The 17,422-nt window shown below is 37.6% G+C and overlaps 1 long non-coding RNA gene across 1 annotated transcript in view; it reads left to right on the plus strand.

Annotated features, from left to right (window-relative positions):
• LOC150083597 (uncharacterized) overlaps nt 1–17,422 on the plus strand; it is a 52,676-nt gene that overhangs the window by 21,409 nt on the left and 13,845 nt on the right. Inside the window, exon 2 of the long non-coding RNA XR_016547180.1 lies at nt 1,600–1,702. This is a non-coding gene — a long non-coding RNA (uncharacterized LOC150083597). The remainder of the gene's footprint in view (nt 1–1,599; nt 1,703–17,422) is intronic.

Raw genomic sequence — 17,422 nt, forward strand, 5'->3', positions numbered from 1 at the left:
ACGAATAGTCAAAATTTAAATTAGAGAAGGAGATATATCTATTTTTAGGATCTTACTAGCTTTCATTTCATGTTATACATTATAACTTAACTCAAATATATATATATATGTAGAAATTAGTGTTTCAGTCATTATAGTGGTATAAGAATTTATGGGTTCATGATGATGATGAAAGGTGCAGTTTCAGTAAGTGAAATACTAGTTCACTGGCCTCAGTATAAAGAACCATGGAGTGAGGTGGGCAAATGCCTAGGAGGGCTTTTTTACAAAATTGGAAACAAAAAATTACAACAACACGTGGGATGGTTTTGGAAATATCGCAAATACGTAGAATATATGTCTTAGTTTCATTGTAATCTTAACTTTCTCTAGACATGTCACTTGTAATTATCATTTTTAATAAATTACAACTGATTTAATTTTATACATATGATAATTAAGTTAAATTATGTACATTCTGTCTAATTTTTCCATGCTATTCAATCTTCTTTTCATTGCAATGGACAACAGATATAGTTCTGTTTTTCAGATGAAAACTGGACTTCTCACTAATAAAAAAAAAAAAAATTCTGAATTACCCTGAGAGAGAGAGAGAGAGAGAGAGAGAGAGAGAGAGAGAGAGAGGGGTGGGGGGTAAGAGTCAAAAATAGAAATAGAAGGGAATCACCAAGAAAGAGAAGAGTGATGGTATCCAGCTCAAGATCCTGGGTGTGCCAAGCCCATACTCACCAGATGTGAGCCCCCACGCCTATCTGCCATGATGCATGCAGGCAGGAAATACTGTGGAACAGTTGTTTGCTAAATGCAGTCCAGAAGTGGCCTGAGTTTACACCCCCATGTGCTTTTATCTCAAAAATAAAAATATTTCTGTTATCATCACCTTGAAGTATTGCTGGCATTCTGTGCAAACAGAAACATTCTTCTTTGTGTCTTATCTGTAGCAAAGTTCTGAAGGTGTGTTTGAGGGACTATTCTGAAAACATGATTTTTTTGGAGGAAGAACAGCAAGCAGTTGGTAAGCTTCTGTTTGCAAAAGTTGAGAAAGCTTATGACATCATCATGAGTTCATCTTAGTATGTGAAACTATACTTTCTGATAGCATGGTTTGCAATTGGGTTCATGGAAGGCAGGCCAGTCAAGGTGAACTGTTCACAGACCTTGCTCATAGCAAACACCTGAATATGCTGTTCATGTGGAGGAACTGGAAGACAAGCATGCTGGACATTTTTATCTGTGCACTTAAAAAAAAAAAAAAAATTCATAGCTTTCATTGTTAACTAGAGTGCCAGTAAATCAATTGTTTAATGGAGTTAACTCTACTGGCATTTTTTTTTTTTTTTTTTATGAAAACCCCAAACACGAAAGGTATCAAAACCTATAGTACTTAGTACCGTGCATGGATTGAAGGAGAAGTATTGGGGGGAGGGGGGTGCCGGAAACCTTGCTCTAGAGACTAAACATGGGTTTCACCACTTCAAGCCTCCAATAAGCTTTTTTGAATGCTATAACAAAAAATATAAAAATAAACTTATTTTTATTTATTTATTACTATTAGTTTTTGCATTTCTTCTCATTGAGGACATTTATTGAATTTTTCAGTTGATAAGGCTCTATTTTTGTGTACTCCATGAAAACTGCCCATTACTCCAGATTATCAAGGAGTTTGGATCAGTGGATGAGCAGATGTATTCCATATTCTTAGGTGAGTGCAGTTAAAATTTCATTCGAATCAGTCCAGTGGTTCTGAAGATAATCACAATGTATGTGGTCTCTGTTAATCTATGCCTTCCCAACAATAAGTGTCATAGACTTAACATTGACAAAGCAGCTGTGCTACTAAGCAGTTTGCCATGTGAGTATTTTCACTCTGCTGGTTTCAAAAATTATTTGAGGGGGAGGGAATAGAACATCTTATTCTACCAGTGTCCTCTTTTCACACTTTTAAATGTTAGATTTCGTGTATACAGCTGTGTTGTACTTTATTTCTTTGTTCACCTCCAACACTTTTCAATCACTCTTTATAAGAGGCAGCAAGTGTCTTGTGCTACTTTTTATTGAAGAGGCCTAGAAATTCGAATCTGCTTCAAGAAATTGATTAACCCACACAATACTTTTATTTTGCTTTTCTACATAGGTTCCACATGAAAACCACCCCTTTCAATGTCCATAAAAATGTTTTCATTGTCTGCAATCTGTAAATAAACTGGTTTTTTTATGGAGTCCTGCTGTTGGCTTCTGCTTATAACTGTCCTAAGCATCATTTGAACTCAATTGGTGCTTTCTTATCCTGATGCTACTATTTCCATTTACCATGCTAGATGTTTATTTTCAATTTATGAACATATCCAGTAGTTGTGGGTGAAAAACTAGAAGAAAACAAGAAATCTGCTCCCAGTGGCGAAAACTTGTCTCCAGAGATGCCCAGCTCTGCACCTCAAGCTCCTGTCATTCAGGAGAACAGTGCTGGATAAAGTTTATACCCTATACACTGAATTGAAAGAATATCTAGGTCAGGTTGGAAGTAAAATCTCTAAAGTTGCCATAGTTGCAGATTGAGAAAAGCTGGAATAGAATGGAGAAGAACTAATTTAACAGATCTTTGAAAAATTAAAAGATGAAAGTTTGTAAGAAGAATTGCAAGTGAGGTTATCATTACTGACCGCCTCACTCCGAATTCCACTGCTTTTACTTCTTTTGCTGATGTAGTCAAGAAATTCCTTTTAAGTACAAACTTTTAAACCAGCCTCCAATCTTGTCATCTTTTGAGTAGACAAAGCAAAGTTACCTCCAGCACAATAATTAAGTGAAATTATCCTGAAGGTACTTCAGTCTCAATTTAGAGGAATTAGGGTACATAACATCAGGACGATATCATTATTGAAATCCAGATAAAGACTGACCTAAACAAACTAGTGGCAACCAAACACTGGTTTTTTCCGGTTGAAGAAAGTTGGCATAGCATCAAAAATAGCCCAAGAAACAAGCCCCAGTATTATAATCTTTGATATAGATAAGAATTTAACCAAAGAGGAACATCCTAAAAGATATGTCAAAAACATCCAGTATAACAAGATAACACAAAATAACAAGAGAATGTTCGCACAGAAGCTAAGCTGAAGTTCAATTATCTGATTCATGGGATTATCCCGCAAAGTCAAGAAAATTTTGGATTCTTGTGATAGAATCTTTTTATAAGTTGGACAGTACACAGATCAGATATAGGGCTTTCAATACCATACTCAAGTGCCTTGCATATGAATACCACCAAACCTGCTCAAATGCCATCATTTGTTGCTGTTGTAGGTGAGCAAATAATAATTTAATGTTTTTTTGATCTGGAGGAAGGACACACTTTCTCTTATTCCCCAAATAAGAGAGTTTCTATAAAGTCATGTTTCTGTAAAGAAACATGACTTTATAGAAACTTTCTCTAAAAGGCAGAAACAAGAAACACAATCACTCAGTCAGATTCAATTATGGATAACCCACCTTATCAAGTTCTGCTTAGTATACAGTCTTCACTATGGAGGACTATAATGTACAGGCAAGTACATTATATTCCTCAACCTGACCCTCTTCATTGCGAATGGGAATGAATTTTCTCCACAATGTCTTATGGAGTGGAGAATCCTTGGAGAAGCATTCACTCAGGTTTCAGCAGTAGCTACATTTAGTCTAACCTATAAACAAATCAAATCTGAACTTGATAAATGTAAAATTAATTTTAATTCAAATACCTCCTTCCCCGTTGGGTTATCAGAACTGAAACAATCCACAGCCAAAGCTTGTGATTGTGCAGCTGGTCCAAATGGAATTTTTAATTTTAACCCAATGCTGTGATATCTGACTGAGGCAGATTTGGAATCCCTATTAATCTACTACAACTATGTTTTTTTTTTGGAAAATATTTGAGTTCTTAGAGCCATTCATAATTGTATCATTCTTTAAAGACTGGGAAAGGTCCCTCAAATCTCCAGAATTATCACCCATTATCACTCTCCATCCATCTAAGGGAAACTCTTGAATGGGTGATTCACAAACAATTGACTTGGCTTTTAAAAATCCAAAAAACTTGCTAGATGCCAATCGGTTTGTGCTTTCATAAGCACAGATCCTCACTTAACCTTAGGATCAAAGAAGAATATAATATCCAGTATGCATTTATTTAAAAAGAGCATGTGGTTATGGTGAGCTTTGATATAGAGAAAGTATTTGATACCACTTTGCATTATGGAATTCTTCAGGACCTTCACAAGCTAGGACTTAGAAGCAACCTTCCTTTTTTTTTATTGAAAACTTTCTGCAACTTCACCACTTCCAAGTACACTATCAGAATACTCTCTCTCAACATTATACTGGTGACCCCCGCTTAACGCTAATAATTCATTCACGAAAAACAGCACTAAGTGAATCGGCACTAAGCGAGCGCTGTATTCCCATAGGTAACATATATATTTGTGAGTTGGGGTCTATTATGCCATAGAATATTTCCTAATCAATAATAAACGGTAGTGAAAAGGCACACAAATATCAGTCAAAATATTTAATATACAAAAATTTGTACATATAAAATATTCTATATTAACCCCAGGGCTCAAATATATCTGGTGAGTATGGGCTTGGCACACCCAGGGCCCTGATATATCTCTATCTCTCTCTCTCTCTCACACACACACACACAGGGTAACTCAGAATTTTTTTTTTTTTTTTTTTTTTTTGGCTGGTGCAGCAAAAGCCTCAGGCTTCCTTGCACCATATGGCTAATTATATTATTAATAATAATGATATTATTATTATTACTTACGTATATGTGGTAAGTAACTACATTACATATCAAAATTGAACTTAAAATGCCAATTAAAATCATGAATTTATTAATCTGATGGCCTTGGGCTATTGACTTTTCATATATTTAGACTGAAAAATGTGTCGATTTTGGGTGTACTTTGTCCCTCTTCCTCTCATTGTACAAAATCATGTAGGGATTCATTTCTTCCTTTCTTAAAACTCTTATTACCTTGGAACTTTGTTCCATGTCAGTGTCATTCTCCCGAAAATAATCGCATATTTTTTCAAAGTGTTCGAAAGCTTTACTAATTTTGTTGGTTCTTCATCTGTCGGATCTTGATAATCTTCTCTCAATTTCATGCTTTTGTTCTTTTGTCATTTCCATGAGTTCGTGATTAGAGAGGCCATCCCTGTCGTTGTCGATCATGTCTTGTATGTCATCATCGTCAATTTTGTCCAATCCTGCTTCTCTTCCGAGCTGAACAATTTGCACTTTAACATTCTCAACTGAATCATCAGGTTCTTGGGAATCCTTCATGCAATCCTTCCAAACTTTCTTCACTCCATTCATGGTCTTCTGAGTCGCTTCGTCCCAGGCACTTGAAATGTTGTAGATGGCAGTTTTAACGTTGTAGGATTTCCAAAACTCCTTTAGCGTCAGTACATTTTCACCAGCGTTGATGACTTTAATAGCTTGGGAAAAGGTGTTCCTTACGTCATAAGCTTTAAATGTGGCAATAGCACCTCGGTCTATTGGTTGAATCAGAGACGTAATGTTTGGAGGCATGTAAAAAAAAATTATGATTGTTCAAGTCTTCTAAGCTCTCTTTGCTTGGATGTCCTGGCGCATTGTCCATGATCATAATTGCTTTGTAATCAAGTTTATTTTTCGCACAATATCTTTCCACCACAGACAAGAATTGATTAACAATCAACAAAAAGAGGCCTGATTACCCAAACTTTTTTATTAGCCTTCCAAATTACAGATAGGTTTGATTTAATGAAACCTTTCAGAGCCCTTGAATTTTCCGAATAGTGAACTAAAGGGGGTTTTAATAAAATCCCTGTAGTGTTACTACCCAGCAATAAAGTTAACCGATCATGCTGCGTTGGATATTATCTTCAATAAAATTATTTAATCTCTCAATTTCAATCATAATAACTGGCCTGCCCCTAGTCATGGTCTTCTGAGTCACTTCATCCCAGCCACTTGAAATGTTATAGATGGCAGTTTTAATGTTGTAGGATTTCCTAAACTCCTTTAGCCTCGGTACATTTTCACCAGTGCTGATGGCTTTAATAGCCTGGGAAAAGGTGTTCCTTATGCTGTAAGCTTTAAATGTGGCAATAACACCTTGGTCCATTGGTTGGATCAGAGATGTAGTATTTGGAGACATGTAAAAAATTTTTATATAATTGTTCAAGTCTTCTAAGCTCTTTGCTTGGATGTCCTGGCACATCCATAATCAGAAATGCTTTGTAATCAAGGTTATTTTTTGCACAATAACCTTGATTGTGGAAGAGCTGTCTCTCCCACTGCTAAAATTAATTCTTTATTTTTAATAATTGTTCTTACAGTTGAACTTGCTAGTCTTAAATTTTTCACGCATCCACTTGTCGTTGAACAGAATTTATTCGCTTCTAAACGTCTAATTTAATTTTCAAACTCAATCTTTTTCTCACCTTTGTAGTCTTCGTACCGCATCCAGACGTTGCTTTTTCATTCTTATCATTATCAGTCATTATTAACTCTTCGAAAATGTAACTGCGTTGTATTAATTATGATACAATATTAAGTAAACTGTCTGTTACGGATGATGTCTAATACTACTGAGTGATAACTAGACATTGGGTAAATGCATATAATACAAATATTACAAGCAATACTGCATATTCCTTAACTTGATAATTTTTTCAAATGTTGATCTCAGAACTATGTAACAAGTCACCTGGACTGCAATTAAATTAGCATGAGAGGAAATTTTACTGAGTATGGGAAAATTTCTCAAGTTGGCGTGGGGAAGTTTTAATGCTGATTTGTTATTCATTCTCATGCTATCGACTACATCAGATGGAATGTTTTCGTTAAACATGCCAAAAATTCAATCTATAAAATAATTCAATTCAAAAATTCAATCTGTATGACCCATACTCACCACATGTGAGCCCCTCGGTTATAGTGAAATATGGGTTATAATATAAGAACAGTGCTATAGTGAATCAGCATAAAGCAAACCATGTTATAACAAGGGCCTACTGTACGCAGAAAGCAGAACTGCCAGGGATCAGTACTGAGGCCCACTCTTTTTTACCCTCAGATTTAATTGACTAACTAATGACCTGCCCAATTCAATGCAAATGTATCTCTTTTTTGCAGGTGATCTCTCAGTATTATGTCACTGTCAAGAGAGATGTCATATATAGAAAGGCCAACTGCAAATTTCAATCAGTAGAATCACTGCATGGACAAATCACACTAGCTGTCATCTATCAAAACAAAAGATGGCACTCTCCGTTTCTATAAAAGCCTAATCCACATCCTCAGATGTATTTACAGTACCATAAAAAAAAAAAAAGTAAAGTGCAGCCATTATCAACCCACTGCAGGATGGAAGCCTCCTCAACAATTCATGCTGAGGGAAATGGACCATAATCTGCCACGCTGGTCCAGTGCGGGTTGGCAGATCGACCGTATTCAGCAGTCAGGGGCTTGAACCCCGGTCTATTCAAAGAGCGTGTGCTACTGCACTCCCGCTCCTGCCCACTCGGCTACGGAGGCCTATCATCCCATTTACAAGTAGCAAGCATTTCATTGGAGTAATACTAGATAAAATCTTAACTTCCTAGCACATATCAAGCAAGTTTGAACCAGCTGTCTGGTAAAAATGAATATTCTTCAAGCAATATCTGCCAAAAATTGGAGCTGTGACTGTGTTGGCCTTCTCAGTCTCTATACAACCATGCTTAGATCATGTCTGAACTATGGCTTCCAGTATATGACTCTACCAGAGAGAGAGTGCACTACCGTGCCTTGAACCTATTTGGCATAAAAGCTCTTAGACTTGCTTTCGGAGTCTTTAGAACTTCCCCACCTCAAAGCCTTTATATATAAAGGCTCATGAGCCTCTGTATTTACATCTCAGAAGGAAAATGTTACTGGTACTATACATCTAAAGTTTGGAGCTTGCCATGTGATCTTATTTGACCATACCTCTTCAAATCTCGATGGACAGGTGCTATACAGATTTAAAGCTCACATCAACACACCTTAGATGGTCCAGATGATCATTTTAAATTGGAATCTACACATCAACAAAATCTATCAAGGCTATGGGTCTGTCCAGCCCTCTGTAGACTACAATATTAGTCAAATGTGACAACTATTTCAGCCATTGGGGAAGACATTCCCTGGCAAGCTTAAACACAAGACATCTTCACTGCCACCCATGCCCAAAGTTAATGCTAAATACAATCAGATATGCACTGACAACTGAAAGTTAGACAAAATAGTAGGTGCTGCTGCAATCTTACCTGTTTTCACAGTTTCTGCCTCTATACTAACCAACAGAATTTAGCAGTTTCTCTACAGAACTTTTTTGACATCTATTTACCCCTTAAATACACTGCTTGACAAAATTCGGAGAAATCATAGAAAACTTGGTGTAACGCATGCAACTTGCAATAAAGTTGGAGAAAATTTAGTATAGTGGTGTACTATAGAATAACAATGAAATGAGGAGACACAGAGAAACTCTGGACAGATATAAGGGACATTTATAGGGGTTATATAACAATTACCAAAAAGGTCACATTATAGAAGTCGATACAAGATGTTCAAAATATGGTCGCATGAAATCAGTATGGCGTATTTTCCCCCAATGGCCTAAACAGGCCTGACAGCAGTGATCCATGCTTAGTAAGGGTGTCTATAACATTTTGTGGCAACGAATACTATTCTTCCACCAGCACTCACTAAGTGACCAAGGAGTTGACTGTCAGCATGTGCAGTGCAACTCCCGAGTTCAGTCAGATTTAAGTCTGGTGATTTGTGCTGGCCAGGACAGTCGGTGGATATCTTCAGTTTCAAGATATTCCTCCACCACTTGAGCTCTATGTGCAGTGGCGTTTTCATACATGAAAAGAAAATCTGGGCCAACTGCACCCTCAAAATGCACTCATAGGGTTTGAGGATCTGTTCTCAGTACCTCTGTGCAGTTATGGTACCCCTCAAAAGGATTTAGCTGTTGATCATTATTCCGACCCACATGATTTCCTTCTTATCACTGCCTCCACCATGTAAAAAATTTTTATGATTGTTCAAGTCTTTTAGGTTCTGTTTTCTTGGATGTCCTGGCGTGTTGTCCATGATCAGAAATGTTTTGTAATCAAGGTTATTTTTTGCACAATAACCTTGATTGTGGAACAGCTATCTTTTACTGTTGAACTGCTAAAATTAATTCTTTATTTTTTTATAAAGAATTTCTTACAGTTGAACCTGCTATTGTCGCATTCTCTGATGTTGGAGGGATGGTACTGCATTTTTCATTGTCTCCAGATGAAATAACGTCTAGAATCTGTTGTAAGCTGAAACAGGACTGATCAGAGAACGTTCTCTGTGTCCCATTTGTCAGAGCTCCAAGTTACATTTCATGGCACTATTTTTAACGAGCTCTGCAGTGACTTGGGGTTATTGGATTACAAACCACCAGCTTCCTTGCATAGAATCCACTTGAATTTGAGCCTTGTTAGAGCCAGATAGTGGTCTGTTCTAATTGACGTAGCCCTAAGGTGACCTTGGCCAGCTCTTTTTGTAGTGTTTCCTGTCTCCCGAAACTGCTTCCATAGCTGAGATCACATTGTGTGACATATTAATCCAGCATGTAGAAAATGAGGTATTAAAAGTTTGGAATTCCATTCCTGAAACTTTTGTCTGTTTAAAAAATCTAGCAACAGCATTGCTAACAATTTGCTCATAAACATATTCTTGTGAGTCGTTGTTCTCAATGATGAATTTGATGCAAGTTTGTTCCAGGAATGAACAACTCAGGCTGAAAGAAAATTTCTTCACATCTGTCCTGCAACCATCTTTCCTCAATTTAAATTTATGCTCCCTCTGTGTTGTCTGAGCAAGAATAAGGATGTCATCAGTATTATGCTTACTCATTCCATCAAAATCTTAAAACACCCCAAGCACATCTCTCAGGTACTAGTTTCTAGATGCTGCACTGAAGTCTTTCTTGGAAAGGGTACCCTTTTGTTCTCCCTCATCTAATTTCATTGCTCTTCTCTGCACCCATTCCACATCTTTCCTAAAATGATGCTTCCCAGAACTATATACAGTATTCGCGGTGTGGGTTTTCCATTTTCTTTGTACAACAGAATAATTACCTCCTTATCCCTGCTGCCAAAATTCATGTATCTCATTGACAAAATCACGTGAGTTGTTCTAGCAAACCACATTCACTGAAACTCCATGAAAAATTCAGAGAACTTCGTGCACATTAACTCCAGCTCTTTTTTTGTTCTCTGCTGCTTTGAGTGTGGTACCACATTCAACAATGGGCTTAGTGCTGAACCTTGGGGGGATGCCGCTAATAACATTAGTCCAAGAAGAGCAGTGCCCATTGATAACCACTCTCTGTATTCTCTCACTCAACCATCCCTTTATCCATAGCAGTAGCTTGCCTCTAATGCCACATTACTACAGCAGTCTTTCATGTGAAACATTGACTGCTATAGTATTAAAAGCTTTTCTGAAATTTAAGTATATGATGTTAAATTATTTTTTGCATCCAATTCTTCTGCTACTACTGTACATCATAGTAGCTAGTCAGATTCCTTGAATAGGTTGCCCCTTAACAAATCCATGCTGTGATTACCGTATAAATGTTTTCTGTCTAGATTATTCTGCATTACTTTAACTAGTGGTTCCATTATTTTTCCTGTAACAGAAATCAAGGTTACAGGTCTAATTATTCACTTACTCTTATCCTCTCTTTGTGAATTTCAGAGATATTTGCACGATATTTGCCTGACAGTAATCAGGGTATGCTACTGCAACATTATAAACAGAAAATTTGTGAAGACAGACTGAGGATTGGCATAGTTCATACGTTACCCCAGAGTAACATACTAACTGTGCGGTACTACACTCGGGTAGTGGAAAATGAAAAAGACCTGTGCATAACTGTGCACGTTTCCACAGGGACTTCCCTTGAATCCATAGATGCTCTAATAATTATATTGCCAAAGGTTTAATTTCCTCTTTTGCTGCTACTTTAATATAATTAAATAGATCCTATCAGCCCCAGGTTTCTTATTTACTTTTAATTTTGACAATTTCTCTTTCCCTTTCTTCTCAATTATCAAAAAACCATTTAGTTCCCAGTTGTAACTTGGTATACTTCTGGTATTCCCATCCCTAAAAACTTCTTCACAGGTAAATGTAGATGCAAAAGATTTATTTTGCTTGTCAGAAATCTGAACAGGATTATCAAATAGTTACACCATTCGATAGAAAATTGAAAGATTGAAAACCTCTGCTTTTCAACATATAATTTTTTGGTATTTTCTCAAATACCCATTTTCTATGGAAGCAGACTTATGGAACATCGTGTGTATATACAAATACAAAAATATTTCTACTTCAGAATCATCACCACTTTCTCCATCCATAATTATACTGTAGTATACCTTAAAGAAGGAAACAAACTTTATATTTTTAATTTTTTAAAAATTAAATCAGAAAATTAGTTGTATTTTGGTTCATATTAATGCTCCTCCTTCCAGGTGCCTATTTTTATTATATATATTTTTTTTTTTTTCCAGAAAGAGGGAGGCATGAATTATGTATACAGCAGCCAACTACTGGATGCCTCTTTGTTTTAATTTTACGAGATTTCTGTAATTATCTTAGAATGCATCATTGTTCAGTATTTAATACCTGTTGCTGATTAACCATTTTTAAATTTACCATGTAAATAGTTCATGTCTCCCATGCATTCACAACATGAATTTGTGAAGGGCCAATTTTTTCCAATCAGTCTGATTGGATATTATGATGATGCAAAGGTTTGTATGGCTAGTTAATGACAGTAATCAGGGTATTACGTTCTTAGCGTTTTTTCACCAACCTTTCATGGAGTAAAATAAAATAAAACAAAACAAATCTATCACCGATCTGCCACTATCACCGATCGGGCGCATAGGTTCTGGGACCGTAAGTGGCTCGAGAGTTTGCGGATCAGCTCTACAACCAACATTAATAGGGATAGGGGTGTACGGATTCACCCCCTTTTAGAGACTATTATCCTAAAAAAGGATGAACGGTTCCGTACGACTTCCGTTCGAGCCACTTCCGGTTCCACAATGCAAGAGAGCGGAACACGTGAGAATGGAAACATGTGATGCCTACCATTACCCTGCTGATATTTAAAGGTGTACTGAATAATAGAGAGTACTGCTGAAGAAGAAGGCTGGAGCCTTTGAAAGCTACGGGATTTTATCGCTTTTAACTTAGTATATTTTAATGCATTTTAATCTTGTGTTTTAATACTTTTAATATAGTAATACGTATATTAATTTTGTAAATACAGGTTATTGTAAATATAGTTATCAAGATTTGTTTTGTTTTATTTTATTTTAATTTTATTTTACTCCATGAAAGGTTGGTGAAAAAACGCTAAGAACGTAATATGAATATACCCAACCTCAGAGGCCTATTTGAGGAGTAATCAGGGTATGCTACTGCAACATTATAAACAGAAAATTTGTGAAGACAGACTGAGGATTGGCATAGTTCATACGTTACCCCAGAGTAACATACTAACTGTGCGGTACTACACTCGGGTAGTGGAAAATGAAAAAGACCTGTGCATAATTGTGCAGTCAGATATGAAATTTTCATAGCAGTGCAGACAGGCTGCCAGAGCAGCTCATGGGGTCTTTTCGGTGATATATAAAGGAACCTTGCTGGCAGGGATTATCCCTTTGTATAAGGCAATAGTCAGGCTACACCCTGAGTGCTGCATATAGGTCTCATTTTAGGAAGGATGTAGAGCTGCTGGAACAAATACAGAGAAGGGCAAGGAAATTAGTGAGGGGAACGAAGGGGTGCTCTTACCAAGAAAGGCTTAGGTTCTACAAATTGCAGCATCTGCAGACTAGGCACCTGCAAGGTAATCTGATTGAGGTGTATAAGGCTTTGAGCGGTTTGAGCAAGCTCAATGCTGATGGGATTCTTCCTCTTGCTCAGAATAATCACCTGAGAGGGCATAAATTCAAATTGAGGAAAGACAGATGTAGGATAGACGTGAGGAAATTTGCCTTTAGCCAGCGGGTTGTTGGAACAGACTTCATCCCTTGTCGTGGAAGTTGATAGCCTAAATAAGTTTAAGGCTCAGCTGGACAGGTATTTCGAACGAACAGAGGGGTGAAGTGGAAGTGGTTATTTATTTTTATTATTTTTTTTTTGGCTGATGCTGCATAAGCTTGCTTTCTTGCATCAAATGCCTCTACTAATGCTAATGCCACTTGTTATCCAAGTGTTGGAGCTATTTTTATAGATCATAGGTAGAGATTTCATGTGAATGCGTAAAAACACCTGGGACGTCAGCATTTACTGATGCAAAATGGCTTTAGCTTGTGATTTCCAGTCTTGTTTGCACACAATAACACAGTAATCCTCTCATTGTTAGTTTTCATGTCCGCTTTGTTGGACGCCTTTTTAATTTGGGAGAGAAAAGTTTATAGTACAGTGCCTTTCATCACCATTGTACAACCGTTCATCTGTGACTTCACCATCTTGAATCACATTACACGGAAATGCAAGAAACACTTCTGCTGCAAAGACTAGTTTCCTTTCTTTGGAGGCCTACTTCATCTTCTACAGATTCTACGAATGAATGCAATTTTTCTTCCTCTTTCATCCAACAGGCTTGTTCCTTCTGGAATTCCACACTTGTGAAATATACAGCAATTTCTTTCACCACTCAATTCTTTCGATAATCTCTTAACTTTTCTTCAACTGCATATTTTTTCCTTTTGGTAGCCATCACTTCAGTCCTACTGATTTATTAATTTTGCCATGTGTTTTTTTCCGATACTCTAGAAATTACCGTGTTTTGAGAAAACTAGATCAAAACTAAACTGTCCAGCCTATCATAGTGCCAAAGTGAAGTCATGGTTTCTCCATAAATCACTTGTCAGTTCATGTGTATTTTTGTCTAGTTTAGCCCTTAGCAGTTTTTTCTATCCCAAGTTAGTGACATCCTTTCTTCTAGTCGAAGAAAGGATGTCATATACAAAAATTTACTTTGTAATTAATGTTATGCACTGGATGAATGGTAGCCATATTCCCCTCCAGAGGTAGCTGTTTGTAAATAGCATTCCAACGATATACTCTTTTATTGCATCTCTAGCCAAGGGGAGAACTGGGTATCTACAGTAATGATTGCTCTGATGAGACTCATTACCGTAGATTGTAATCTTGTTGTATGCAAAAATTGCTCTGCAACTGAATACTGAACATATCAAAGTGAACATACAGCCAGAGTATGTTACAGTATGTTATGCACTTCCTTCATACTGTGGTATACCTGAAACTGTAGTATAAGGAGATGTGTTATATCCAGATTGCACTGTATATGAACCTTGTATTATATTTCTCACAAATTTACCCTGTAAAACCTCCTGAGTACACCGATTTGAGGATAGCCATTAAATGATGTTGGCCACTCAACTGCTTCAGAAATCTATTTTGATTCAAAGCTACTATTCATCTTAGAAATTCAGCTTTATTCATTGTTTTACACTTCTCCAAATATTTTTTTTCATCTTTTCTGCCTGTTTCTTAACTTCTACAATAATAGCAGTGCTAATTAGCTGTCATATTTTTCAAGAGCTGCAATTGTTGATTCCTATGCTTGCTCTCACTCCACTTCCCACATTTACTGGCCTCTAATAATTTATCCAGTTCCTCCTTAATTTTTTTCAAACTACTCACTTCCACAGCTCCATATGAAAGTTTGTTCCAACAGTCAACTATCCACTGGTTGAAAGCAAATTTCCACATATCATACCTGCGACCATACTTCTTCGATTTAAATTTAAGCCCCCTCCCTGCCGTGTGTTGTCTGAGCAAGAAGAAGGATGCCATCAGCATTAGCTTACTCAATTCATTCAAAGGATTAAACAGCTCATTCAGATTGCTTTGTAGGTGCCCAGTCACCAGGTGCTGCAGTTTGCAGAACTAAAGCCTTTCCTGGTAAGCGTATCCTTTTGTTCCTCTCACTAATATTGCTCTTCGCATTCATTCTATCAGATCAACATACTTCCTAAAAGATTCCAGACCTGTATGGCCTAACCATTGTCTTATACAAAGGAGTATTCATCTCCTTGTCTCTTTTGGCAAAATCCCTGTATATCACTGACAAAATCCCATGAGCTGTCCTGGCAGCTGCACAGAAAGCATGTCTATTGTGCAATTACTCCCACATGTCCTTTTAATTCTCTACTACCCTGAGTGTAGTATCACACAGTTGGTATGTTACTGTGGGGGGTTACTGCTGCCCATATGCAGTACTTTGCGTTTGTCGATGTTCAACTTCAGTTGCCACCTCTCAGCTCATCTGTCCAACTTTTCTAGATCCTGTTGTAGCAGCGTACCATCATTACTGTCATAACCCTGCCAAGCTTTTTATCATTGGCAGACTTGTACATTAAGCCTGATATACATTTATCAATATCATTGATAAATATAGAACATAACAATGGTCCCAAAACCAAACCTTGGGGGACTCTAATAATAAAATTAGTCCACGAAGAGCAGTGTCCATTGATTACCACACTCGTCTTCTCCCACTCAAAAAAACCATCCCTTTTTGGGATGTTTTTTTTGGTCTTCCAATACGATGCCTTCCCGTATGCATCATATCATGGTTCCCCTCTATCATCCATTTATTCCATTCTGACATCTAATGGCTGTAACTGTGAAGTTAAGTGGTGGTAATTCTGAGTGTTAAGAATTAACACTCAGAATTACCACCAATTCTGTGTTCATAATTTCAGACAGTTGTTTGATGTTTTCAGTCTTATGTGCTCTTAACTGATCCCACACTAGTAGTACATTTTTATACAGTAGTCCACCAGTACACTTGGACCAAACTTTTACAAACCGATCCGTGGTACAGTCTTTATCCATCCATCCATCCATCCCTTCGGTTGTACAAAGGGTACTAGGAAAGTTTTGCAATATGACGCAACAATGAATCACAGGAAGCTGCTTGTTGCTGCATGTTGAGACATGTTCATACGTGCATAGTAGCCGCCGCGCCAAGTCGATGGGCTCAGTTATTCATTAATAGTGAGAGTGTAAAGTGCTTGCGATGGCATTGTGGTCACAAAATGAGATAAGGACAGTTTTGCAGTATAATTTCGTGCGTGGTTTAACCATAGACCAGTGCTTAGAAGAAATGACTCTTGCACTAGATGATGATTGTCCACATCGTACAACGATATTCAGGTGGTATAGAGAATTCCAAAGGGGAAATTTCACTCTGGAGGATTCCGAGAGGCCGGGAAGGCCACGAACGTCAGTTACGGAGGAAAACGTTACTGCTGTGAGGAAAATGCTTGACGAAAACAGGCGAGTGACCTACCAACAGATAGAGGATACTTTGGGCCTAAATGCACCAGCAATTCGTTAGATTCTGCAAGATCATTTGCACGTGAAGAAACTTTGTTCTCTCTGGGTGCCGCATCAACTGACTGAAGAGCAGATGACACGACGTGTGACTTGGTGCGGGGAGATGTTAAAAAAGTTTGATAAGGGACAATCTCGGTATGTGAACAACATCATGACAGGTGACGAGACTTGGCTGTACTATTACGATCTGCCGACCAAGGCTTAAAACAAAGTTTGGGTCTTTGATGATGACGACACACCCGTAATTGTCAGAAAATCCCGATCTGTAAAGAAGAAAATGATAGCTGTATTTTTCAAATCGAGTGGAATTGTGGAACGTGTCGTTTTGGACACGCAGAAGACAGTCACAGCTAAGTGGTATACTGAACAATGCCTGCCTAAAGTCATTGGATCTATGAAGAACCTGCGGCCACAGTCAAGAATGGACACCTGGTACCTCCATCACGAAAATGCTCCAGCTCACCGCGCCAAAGCCTGCACCGAATATTTGACCACGGCAGGACTGAAACTTCTCGAGCACCCTCCCTACAGTTCAGACCTTGCTCCCTGCGACTTTGCACTGTTCCCGCATGTGAAAATGAAGCTAAAAGGGAGGCGGTTTTCCAGTGATGAGGACCTTCTACGGGCTTGGGGCAACGAGTGTGCTTTACTCCCTAGTGAAACTTGGCAGAACTGGTTTAAAGATTGGTTTCGGAGGATGGAGAGGTGTATTGAATGTAGAGGAAATTACTTTGAAAAAATTAAATAAACAAAGCTGTATTGCAAAACTTTCCTAGTACCCTTTGTACAGTTACATGAATTCCATTTGGCAGTTTATCTTTTGGTAAAGTTTTTCTTTTAAGAATTAACATTGGAAGTTTGATCCCATCAGCACAACAATTGTGGTGTAGTTAGCACAAAAAGTTAAAACTGCAGTGCAGGCATTCTCTG

This window comes from Mastigoproctus giganteus, chromosome 7 (genome assembly GCF_048544385.1).
Source record: "Mastigoproctus giganteus isolate SK-2022 chromosome 7, ASM4854438v1, whole genome shotgun sequence".
In the NCBI taxonomy this organism is placed as follows: Eukaryota; Metazoa; Arthropoda; class Arachnida; order Uropygi; family Thelyphonidae; genus Mastigoproctus; species Mastigoproctus giganteus.